Here is a 10114-nt window from a genome sequence, read left to right as displayed (position 1 = left end):
CAAAGCTAACACTCTTTAAAGAAATATAACACAAGCAGCATTAAATAATGTTTACAATGTCCAGTATCTAATTTAAAATTAACAATTATGCAAAGAATCAGAAAAATATGACCCATCTTCAGGAGAAACACCAATTTCATAGAAAGAGACATGTAAATGATAAAAATCATGGAAGTACTAAACAATATTTTAAGATAGCCTTAAAATAGCTGTCATAGGGCTGGGGATGTAGCTCCATGGCACTGTGCCTGCCTCGAAAGTGCAAGGTCCTGAGTCGGATCCCTGGTACCAGAGGGAAAAAAGAAAGAAAATAGCTGTCATAAAATCTCATACATATACATAAAGGTATATAAAAAACCTCAGTGTGTCTGGGCAAGATGTGGAAAATTCGAGTGCTCCCGAGCAGTCTCGGGAGGCGTGGGAGGCCTGCGGCCCCCTGTGGAGAGAAGGCGCCCCCAGCGCGAGCTGCAGGATGGTTGATGCCGCGGAAGGGAGTGGGCCCTCTCAGGAGCGCAGGACTGCTCCGCCGGGCTGCGCTCCCAAGCCTTTGTTCCCAGCCACTGTAGGAGGGTGGTGCAGGGCACCCGCTCTCCGTGAGTCTGGCCCGGCTCGGTTCCTGCCGGGGTCTGGCCTGCAGGGCACTGCGCCCGCAGGAGGCTTGAGCTCGCAATGTCCTGTGGCTGTGTCGGATGAGCCAGCCCGGGCGGGGATCCCGGGAGGCCTAGGGAGAGAGAGAGGTTGTGGGCAGGACAGAGAGGCCTGGGGCTGCCATCTGGGCGTCCTGGTGCACCCAAGCAGTTCCCTCCCTCCTCTGGGAGCAGCACCTGGACGGCTGCCTCCGGACTTTCAATCTCTTGGTTCTAGAAAGGGCTGCCAATCATAGTCACCGCCCCTCCTTAGCCTTGGCCCATTGGCCGAGGGATTGTCAGGGTTCTTCCCAAGAATCTTGGTCGGTTGGCACACTAGGAGCTCAGCACCCAGTTCTGTTACCTGTACTCTGAGGAATCCAGCTTAAGGGGTACAGGCTGGAGCCGTGAGTGCAGACATCCCTGCCCATGCGGGCCGCACGGTGGAGGCCTCCTCGCTGATGTTCCACATTCCACCTTCCCAAAGCCAGGAGGCCACACATTAACATGAATTCACTCAACAAACATCTCCTGACCGTGCACTTTCTGCTGGACACTTTTCGGGGATGTGCGCAGCAGTGAGTGAGTTAGCCTCCCGGACTTTGTTCGACCTTAGAACACTCACGCACGTTATTCTCCGGAGAAACACAACAGGAAAACGGGGCAGAGAGCGATAGGAATGGGGGATGGCTTAGCACATAGCTGCAGTGTCTTCGGCAATACCACCTTTCCTAGTGAGCCCAGTTCCTCTGCTGGAATGTGGAGTGGACTCAGTGAAATCTCCCCCACCCGAGAAGGGGTTGCACTGTTGTGCCTGATCACTGGTGGCACACACCTGTGATCCCAGCTCTCAGGAGACTCAGGGGGATCTCCTTGGGGACGAGGCCAGCCTGGGCTACAGAGTGAGACACGGATATGAGACCCAGAGGAGACAAAGCAGGGAAGGGCAGGGCGAGGAACCCGGCACAGTTTCCTGCGAGACACCTGTACACTGCATGAGGGTGCAAACAGGGTATGGGTGGAAGCTTTTTGAAGTAGGAACAAAAATGTCGACTTTCTTGTAGAGCTTCCCTTAAGCACTGCTGTAGATCTCACAAATTTTAACTGCTCTTTTGTGTTCATTGGGTAAAAGTACTTTCTAATTTTGTTTGATTTCTCTGGTGTGTACAGGTTATTGGGAAATATGTCATTTACTTTGTAAATATGTGAAAATTTCATACTTTTTTTGAGACAGGGTCTCACTACATAGTCTAGGCTGGCCTTGAACTCGCTCTGTACCCCAGGCTGGGCTCCAGATTGCAGTAATCCTCCTGCCTCAGCCTCTCCAGTGCTGGATTATAGGCGTGCATCACCACACTTGCCTAATTTTTCAGGTATATTTCAACTATTCATTTACTTTCCTTTTACTATGGCTTGAATACTCTGTACTGTGAATACACTGAGACTTGTTGCATTGTCCAGGAGGGGTTTCTTCCCTGGTGAATGTTCTAGGTGCCCTAGGGAAAACTGTGTCTTCCACCTCTTCCTTCTCATGGGGAATTCAGCAAATGTAAATGTATCTCATGCCCCCCCCAGTACTGGGGATTGAACCTTGGGCCTTGCTCTCACTCCAGGGAAGTGCTCTGCTCTTGAACCACACTCCTGATACTTTGAAAGGCTACACTGCCCAGACTCCGACTTGCTCTTCTGAAGGTTTGCAGTAGCTTGGATTACAGCTGTAGGCCACAGCAGCAGCTCACTGCCAATGTAATTTGCATTGCCCTGGGAATCATGATGTTGAGCATCTGTTCGTGTCCTTACTGGCTGCTGTTGTATCTTCTTGGAGAAAGGTCTGCCTGAATCTGTTGGCCCTTTCCACAGGCACAGTTATTATGAGGTTGTAAGAGTGAATTATGCATTCTGGATAAAAGCATTTTATCAGATATATGTTTGAAAACATTTCCCCCAAGTCTGCAATACCTTTTCATTTTATTAACACTGTCTTTGAATTGCAAAAATTTGATTAAATTTTGATCGTCTAATTTATTTATTTATTTAGTTTGGAGTGTTTTTGTTTTGTTTTTGTACCAGTTTTGAACTCAGGATCTTTCACTTACAAGACAGGCACAGTGCCACTGAGCTAAATCTCCAGCCTTTTTTCTTTCTTTTTTTTTTTTTTTTTTTTTTTTTTTCCTTGGAATGTTCATTGAAAAAAAAAAAACTGGGCTGCGGATTTAGCTCAGTGGTGCTGCCACCTGCCTTTGCAAGCACAAGGACCTGAGTTTGATCCTGAGTACAAAAAAAAAAAAAAATCACTGTACTTACACATGCATGTCTGTATGTTATGCTTTCAAAAAATGAGTTTCTGTAGTCCATAATTACATAAAAAGTATCTCCTACCAGTGTCATCTTCCAGAGTCTATCACGCTTCATGTATTCATTTCTTTGTAGAGCTGGGGATTGAACCCAGGGCCTCACACATGCTAAGCAAGTGATCTTCAGTTGAGCCATAATCCCTGCCCTGAGAACTATGTGTTTTTGCAGACACCTGTGAACATTATCTTAAAAAGGTCTGCTAGAAAAACAGCAATTTTTCTAGTCATACAAAGCAGTTGGTGTAGCTGGGCATGGTGGTGCACACCTGTAATCCCAGCACTTGGGAGGCTGAGGCAGGAGGATCGCTGTGAGTTCGAGACCAGCCTGGGCTACATGGTAAGTTCCAGGTCAGTCTCAACTACATAGTGAGACCCTGTCTAAAACAAACAAACAAACAAACAAAAAACAACAACAAAGCAGTTGGTGTAAAAGTGTTGGAATAACCTTGTACAGGTTACGTAGTCCTTTTCACAAACACCCTATATTTTGGTAATTCAGTGAAGCATTACAATTCTAGAAAGGAAGAAAAAGGTTTAGAGAAGGCATTGTAGGATCACACAGATAGATATTTTTGCCTCTAAAACTCAACCTTTCTTTCTTTCTTTTTTTTAACTATGCCATACTGAAATCAAGGACAAAATCCCTCATGTACACTAACCCCAAAAACTATCAGGAAAGCACAAGTAGTTTAGGTTTTGACCAGAAATCCAGTTGGACAATTTGGCTAGCCAAAACATGGAATTAGAGTTTTTTCTGATTATGCCTGTCATTGTCTGAACCCTTGGTCCTGAAATGTGTTGCCTTCCATGGAGTTGAGTCACCTCTTCCTTCCCTCCTACTTCTCAGCAGGTCCAGTGAAGTTCACTGTAGGGTTCGGAGTCACACAGCATTTACTCTAAAAGTTGGTTTGAGGGTACAGTTTACATGCAAATACATTTCAGCTTCAGTCTGTTTTTCAGCATGGAACAGCAGTACACTGATCTACTGCTGGGTTATCTATAAACTTCCTCATCAGCCATCACTGAGGCATCTTGCAGCCTCATGTCTGAGAGCTTTGTTCTTCTATTAGCTAACCAATGACTCAGGTTTGCTGTTGGCATCTAATGCAGCTGCTCTCCAATGGTGATTCTAACCTCCTGCAGGTAACCTTCCTTCAAAAGTTGGAGATCACATAATTCAGAAGAATTGCTTAGCTTTCAGGCTTGCTCTTCACCCAATAACCACTCCTACCTGGCTCAGCTGCATTGGCCAAGAATAACCACGCAGTTGTACTTCCGTAAGCAGAACTTCTGAGATCGTGCTAAGGGTTTTTTGAGACCGGGTCTCACTATGTAGCACAGGCTTATCTCAAAATCACAGCAATCCTCCTGCTTCAGCCTCTCCAGTACTGGGATTACAAGTGTGTGACATCACACTGGCTAATATTTTCTTTATGTATTTATTTTTATTTTTGGTACTGGGGATCAAACTTGGTCCCTTGAGCTTGAGAGGCAGGCACCAGAACCACTGAGCTAAATCCCCAACCTAATATTTTATTTTATCGATTAAGGGTTTTTATCACATCTAAAATATCTTTGCCTAACCCACGGTCACACAGATTTTCTTTTATGTTTTCCTCTGTTTTGCAGTTTTTCTTTCACATTTAAATCTGTAATTCAGTTTGAGTTAATTTTTTGGAATAGGGTAAAACCAAGGTACAAATTATTTTATTTGTATGTATATGCCCAACTGGCCCACAATCATTTGTCAAAAAACTATCCTTTTCCATCGAATTGCTTTGGTACTTTTGTCAAGAATCAGTTGCCTGTAGGGCTGGGGATTTAGCTCAGCAGTTCCATTGCTGGCCTCACAAGCACAAAGCCCTGTGTTCCATCCCCGGTACAAAAAAAAAAAAAAAAAAAAAAATCATTTGCCTGTTAAGTGTAGGGTTTATTTCTTGAAGCCTGGTTCTGTTTCATTGAGCTACAAATGTGTGCCAGTTCTGAAGTCAAGACCACGCCCTCCTTTTGTTTTGTTTTGTTTTACAGCACTGGGGATGGACCCGAGTCGAGGGCATCCTGGCCAGGGCATCCTGGCCAGGGCACTTCCACTGTGCCACACCCAGCCAAGCCCAAGCCTCTGATGATTGCAGCTTTCTACTGAGTTGTGACATCAGGAAGGTCTTTCGAGTTTACACATACATTTTAGGATTGACTTGTCGACTTCTGCTGAGATTTTATAGGAATTACACTGAATGCATGGATTAATTTGAGGATAACTATGGTCTTTATATTTTTCAACTATGATCTTTAACATGTTGATCCTTTAACTTTTGAATGTAGAATAACTCCATTTCCTTAGGTCACCTTTACTTTGAGCGATGTGTAGATTTTAATGTACAAGTTTGCACTTATATTGTTTAATTTGTTCCAAGTATTTGTCTTTTTTGTGGGGGAGGTTTCTTGAGACAGGGTCTCACTATGTAGTAAGACTGACCTGAAACTCACTATGTAGCTCAGGCTGGTCTCGAACTCACAGCGATCCTCCTGACTCAGCCTCCGAGTGCTGGGATTACAGGTGTGCACCACAACACCCGGCTCCAAGTATTTGTCTTTTTAATGAGTAGAATGGAATTGTTTTCTTAATTTTACTTTCAGATTGTGTAGAAATATAATTGATTTTAGAACATGGACTTGGTAGCTGAGGCCTTTTGAGCTTGCCTGTGGATTCTAGTCATAGTTGTGGTTGTTCCTGTATCATTTTCTGCAGGATTATGTTGTGTGTTAAGACAGACGGATTTCCTTTCCAGCCTGAGTGGCTTTTCTTCCTTCCTTGTCTGAGTGGACTGAGGGGACTTCTGGAACTGTGACACACAAAAAGACACAGCGGCATTCAGCCCGTGTTCAACCTGAACCAGGAGGGTGAGACTTCCTATCTGTGCCCTCACCAGGTCCAGGACGTTCCTGACAGTCCTAGTTTGCTGAGGATATCTACTGTGAATAAGCGTTGGATTTTGCTGGGGATATAGCTCAAGAGTAGAGCACTTGCTTAGTATGTACGATCCCCTGGTTTTGTTCCTGAGTACCACCCCCAAAATACTTCACTTTGTCAAATGGTTTTGCCACACCTATTGAGTTGACTTTTTTTTTTTCCTGGTACTGGGGATCAAACTTAGGAACTTGGGCTTGCCAGGCAGGCATGGCACCACTGAGCTACATCCCCAGCCCTACTGAGTTGATCTTGTAATTTTTGCGCTGTATTCTATTAATATAATGCAAAACATTATTTGATTTTGGAGGTGTTAAAACTTTACATTCTGAAATGTCTCATCTATACATGACATATAATCCTTTTTCTGTGTTGTTCAATTCTTTTTGCATATATATTCTTTTTTTGGGGGGGGTACCAGGGATCAAACTCCAGACCTTGTGCTTGCGAGGCAGGCGGTGGAAACACTGAGCTAAATCCCCGGCCCTAAAATATTTCTTCCTTTTTTTGGTACCTGGGATGGAACTCACAGCAATCCACCTGCATTGGCCTCCTGAGTGCTGGGATTACAGGTGTGTGACAGTCTGCTGTTTTGCCAATTTCTTTAACTTTTATTCTTTCCTTCTTTCTGCTTGCTTGGGTTCACTCTTAATCATCCCTGCCCTGCTTCTTAGAATAGAAACACTTATTATGAGACCTTTCATCTCTTCTGTCTGTAGCTATAAATTTCCAACCATTGTGTTGACTGCATCCTATAATTTTTTATGTATTTATTTTGATTTTCATTCAGCTCAAAATATTTTCATTTATGACTTGTCTTTGATCTCTGGTTAATTTAGAAAAGTGTTGCTTTAATTTCTCACATACTTCTAGATTTTTTTCCAAATCTTTTCTCCAGCAATGGAGATTGAACACAGGGCTACATCCCCAGTCCCAATCTTTTTTTTTTTTTTTTAGAGTCTTGCTAAATTGCCAGGCTGGGTTCAAACATTCAATCCTCCAGGCTCAGCCTCGATATACCACCATGCCTGACTTTATTTCAATTCCATTGTAGTTAAAAAGTTTGGTGGAAGGCTGGGGATTTAGAGCAGTGGTTCTGCCACCTGCTTCACAAGCACAAGGACCCGAGTTTGATCCCCGGTACCAAAGGAAAAAAAAGCATGGTGGGGCATGATAGCACACACCTGGGATCTAATCCTCCAGGCTCAGCCTCGATATACCACCATGCCTGACTTTATTTCAATTCCATTGTAGTTAAAAAGTTTGGTGGAAGGCTGGGGATTTAGCTCAGTGGTTCTGCCACCTGCTTCACAAGCACAAGGACCCGAGTTTGATCCCCGGTACCAAAGGAAAAAAAAGCATGGTGGGGCATGATAGCACACACCTGGGATCTCAGCTACTTGGGAAGCCAATAAGGAGGACTGCAAGTCTACGCGCAGCCTGGGTAACTTGGCAAGATGCTGTCTCCATAAATAAGAAAAGCTAAAAAGAGGTTGAGGATGTAGCTTAGTGCTCTCTGGACTCAATCCCCAGCAGTGAAAATTATCCTGCAAAAACTGTATGATTTAAATCTCTTGAAGTTTATTTACATCCACCTAGGACCTGGCATGCCGTCTGAGCTGAAGAATGAGCTATGTACTAGAGAACGCGCAGCCTGTGTGGCTGGGGAGGGTCTCACTGATGGCGCTACTCCCACTGGTGCTAGCACTGGTTGAGCTGACATTCTGCTTTGCTGTTCTACACATTACTGAGGGACTTGGTAGATATTGTTTGTGAACTGTTTCTCTCTTCCAGTAAAATTCTGGTTCACGCGTTTGGGTGTGTACGATACTGGGGATTAAACACAGGGCCTCTGCCCTGAGCTACGTTCCCAGACCTTTTAAATTTTTGAGATAGGGTCTAAGTCGTCCAGGCTGGACTCAAACTTGTGGTCACCCTGCCTCAGCCTCCCAGAGTGCTGGAATTACAGACTGGCTCATGTATTTTTTAGTCTTCTTACTAGGTGTATGTTTTAATTGCCGTTTTGAAAGAAATACTATACATCAAGGAAGGTGGACTGGAATTACTAATCACTAATGAAACATGCCCAAGAAGAACAGTATTATAGGGAGGGAGTCAGTCGCTGCCCCTCAGAATTCGGCAAGAGGCGCTCTGCTTCGTGCTGTCAGGAAATACGGGGAGAAACCCAGTACTACCTGCTCATTATTTTTCCTCTTAATTCCTGAGACCCTCACTGACTGAAATTCTGAACGTTCGGAGGAAAAGGTTGTAATGGAACTTGTTCATCTGTCCAGTCTGACTTGGACTTAAATGAGTTTCAACTACAAGAAATGTCTATTATGCTCTCCCAAATTCCCCTTCCTATATTCTCTCCAGGTTTTCTTCTTGAGCGCTCCTAATCCATCCCCCGGGACTCCCAACGCCACCTTGTGGAGCACAGTGGAGGACCCTGGGGGATGAAGTAGAAAACGCAGAGCCCTCGTCAGCTTCCCAAATCAACGCCCACACTAGAGGAAGGTGTGCCGCTGCCGGTCGGTCGTTGAGGTCTGAGCAGCACTCCAACCTTTTCTTTCATTTTTGCAGCTCCGGGTTGCGAGGTATTTTCACTACTTTGCTTCCAAAGTAGCAAAAGCACTTATTATTTATTTAGAGACAGTTTCATTATGTAGTTCAGGCTGGCCTGGAACTCGTGGTGATCCTCCTGCCTCAGCCTCCAGAGTGCTGGGGTTACAGGCGTGCGCCACCATGTTCAGCTGCCAATAGTATTTTTTATTTCCCCAAGTATATATTGTTCTGTCTTGCAAACTGCTATACACATGCACTATCTCCTTGAAACTCTCAGGATTTTAATGCTACTCTTCCTGAAGCATCTGCATCAGGAATGGCTGCCTCCTGACTTCTGTCCACCTTTTTGTTCCAGCTATCTTGTTTTCCTCAACCCACAGGCTGCGGTTTCTTCCTAGCTCAGGACAGGTAGGAGGCTGTTCTACACGGCTGCGGTGCAGCTTTGCAGCTGTTGCTGAATCTCTGCCCTGAATACAAGGCTGCAGAAACTCAGAGGTAACAATACCTCACACTGGGCAGTCATCGAAGGCCATGCAGATCCCTCTTACCCTGCACCTAACTTATCACGATAGCAGTACCTTACATGATTACGGGACACAACAGACTGGGACTGTGACACGGCTCCAGTGCTCCCAGGCGGCGCTCGCGGTTCACACTCCCAACACCGCCTCGGCGATGCACAGCGAACCCCACCTGCAGAGCTCTCCTTCAGGCCACCCCTTCACAGTAACACCGCCATCCCTGACCCCACAGCGTCCAGAGAAACAGACTTAGAGATCGCCCATCTGATCTTCACTCCCACAGACGGACCCTCGGAATAAACTCGGGAGCCCTGGATGACCCTCCCTGGCGGGTGCAGTTGCTCAGAAGCCCACGGGTGGCGGGGACTGGGCCACCTGCACGCGCACCTCTGGCGCCACGGTCTCCCGGGGACTCGGGCAGCGGCGTCCGCGGGCCTCACAAGGTCGTGCAGAGTTGTACGTGGAAAGAGACCGTGGACCCCTCACCGGGACCAGGGAAGGGGCGAGGCGGGAGGTCTGCGCGGATTCAGCCGAACCCGTTGGCGCCCGTGGCGGGGTCTTGGGGACCAGGCACAGAGCACAGCGTGATGAATTCGGACATGCAGGAGCCTGAGCGCAGCGGCGGCGGATCTTGCCTGGGCCCCGCACTGGCCTCGCCCGCCCGGGGGTTACCCGCTAGCCCAGGTAGCCCCGCCTGCTCCCGGGTCACCGCCGCGGGACGGCAGCGGCGCTCCGTACAGACGAGGAGGAAACAGAAGGCCCCGGCCGCCGTCCCCAGAGTCCGCGTCTCCTAGGAGGGCGCGAGCCAGCGGGTGCCTCAGAACACAAGGTGGGGCGCAGGGCGTGCAATGCAGGGTACAGAAGACACCCGGCCAGGAAGCACGGGACTGACACTACGCGTTACCAGGAAACCCGACTCAGGCAAAGTCGCGCGCTAGGAAGGCGAAACGACGTTCAATACGTAGGAGACGTGCGTCGGAAACGTGCGCACCTTGCGCAGTGGAGTGAGGCGCACGCGCAGAGGGACGTGGAGAACGGAGCGCGTGCGCAATGACTAGCGGAAGGAGGGGCGCATGTGCA

The sequence above is a fragment of the Fukomys damarensis genome, unplaced genomic scaffold (genome assembly GCF_012274545.1).
Source record: "Fukomys damarensis isolate Sample0158 unplaced genomic scaffold, DMR_v1.0_HiC HiC_scaffold_36, whole genome shotgun sequence".
NCBI classification, from domain to species: Eukaryota; Metazoa; Chordata; class Mammalia; order Rodentia; family Bathyergidae; genus Fukomys; species Fukomys damarensis.
This window is presented reverse-complemented; position numbering follows the sequence as displayed.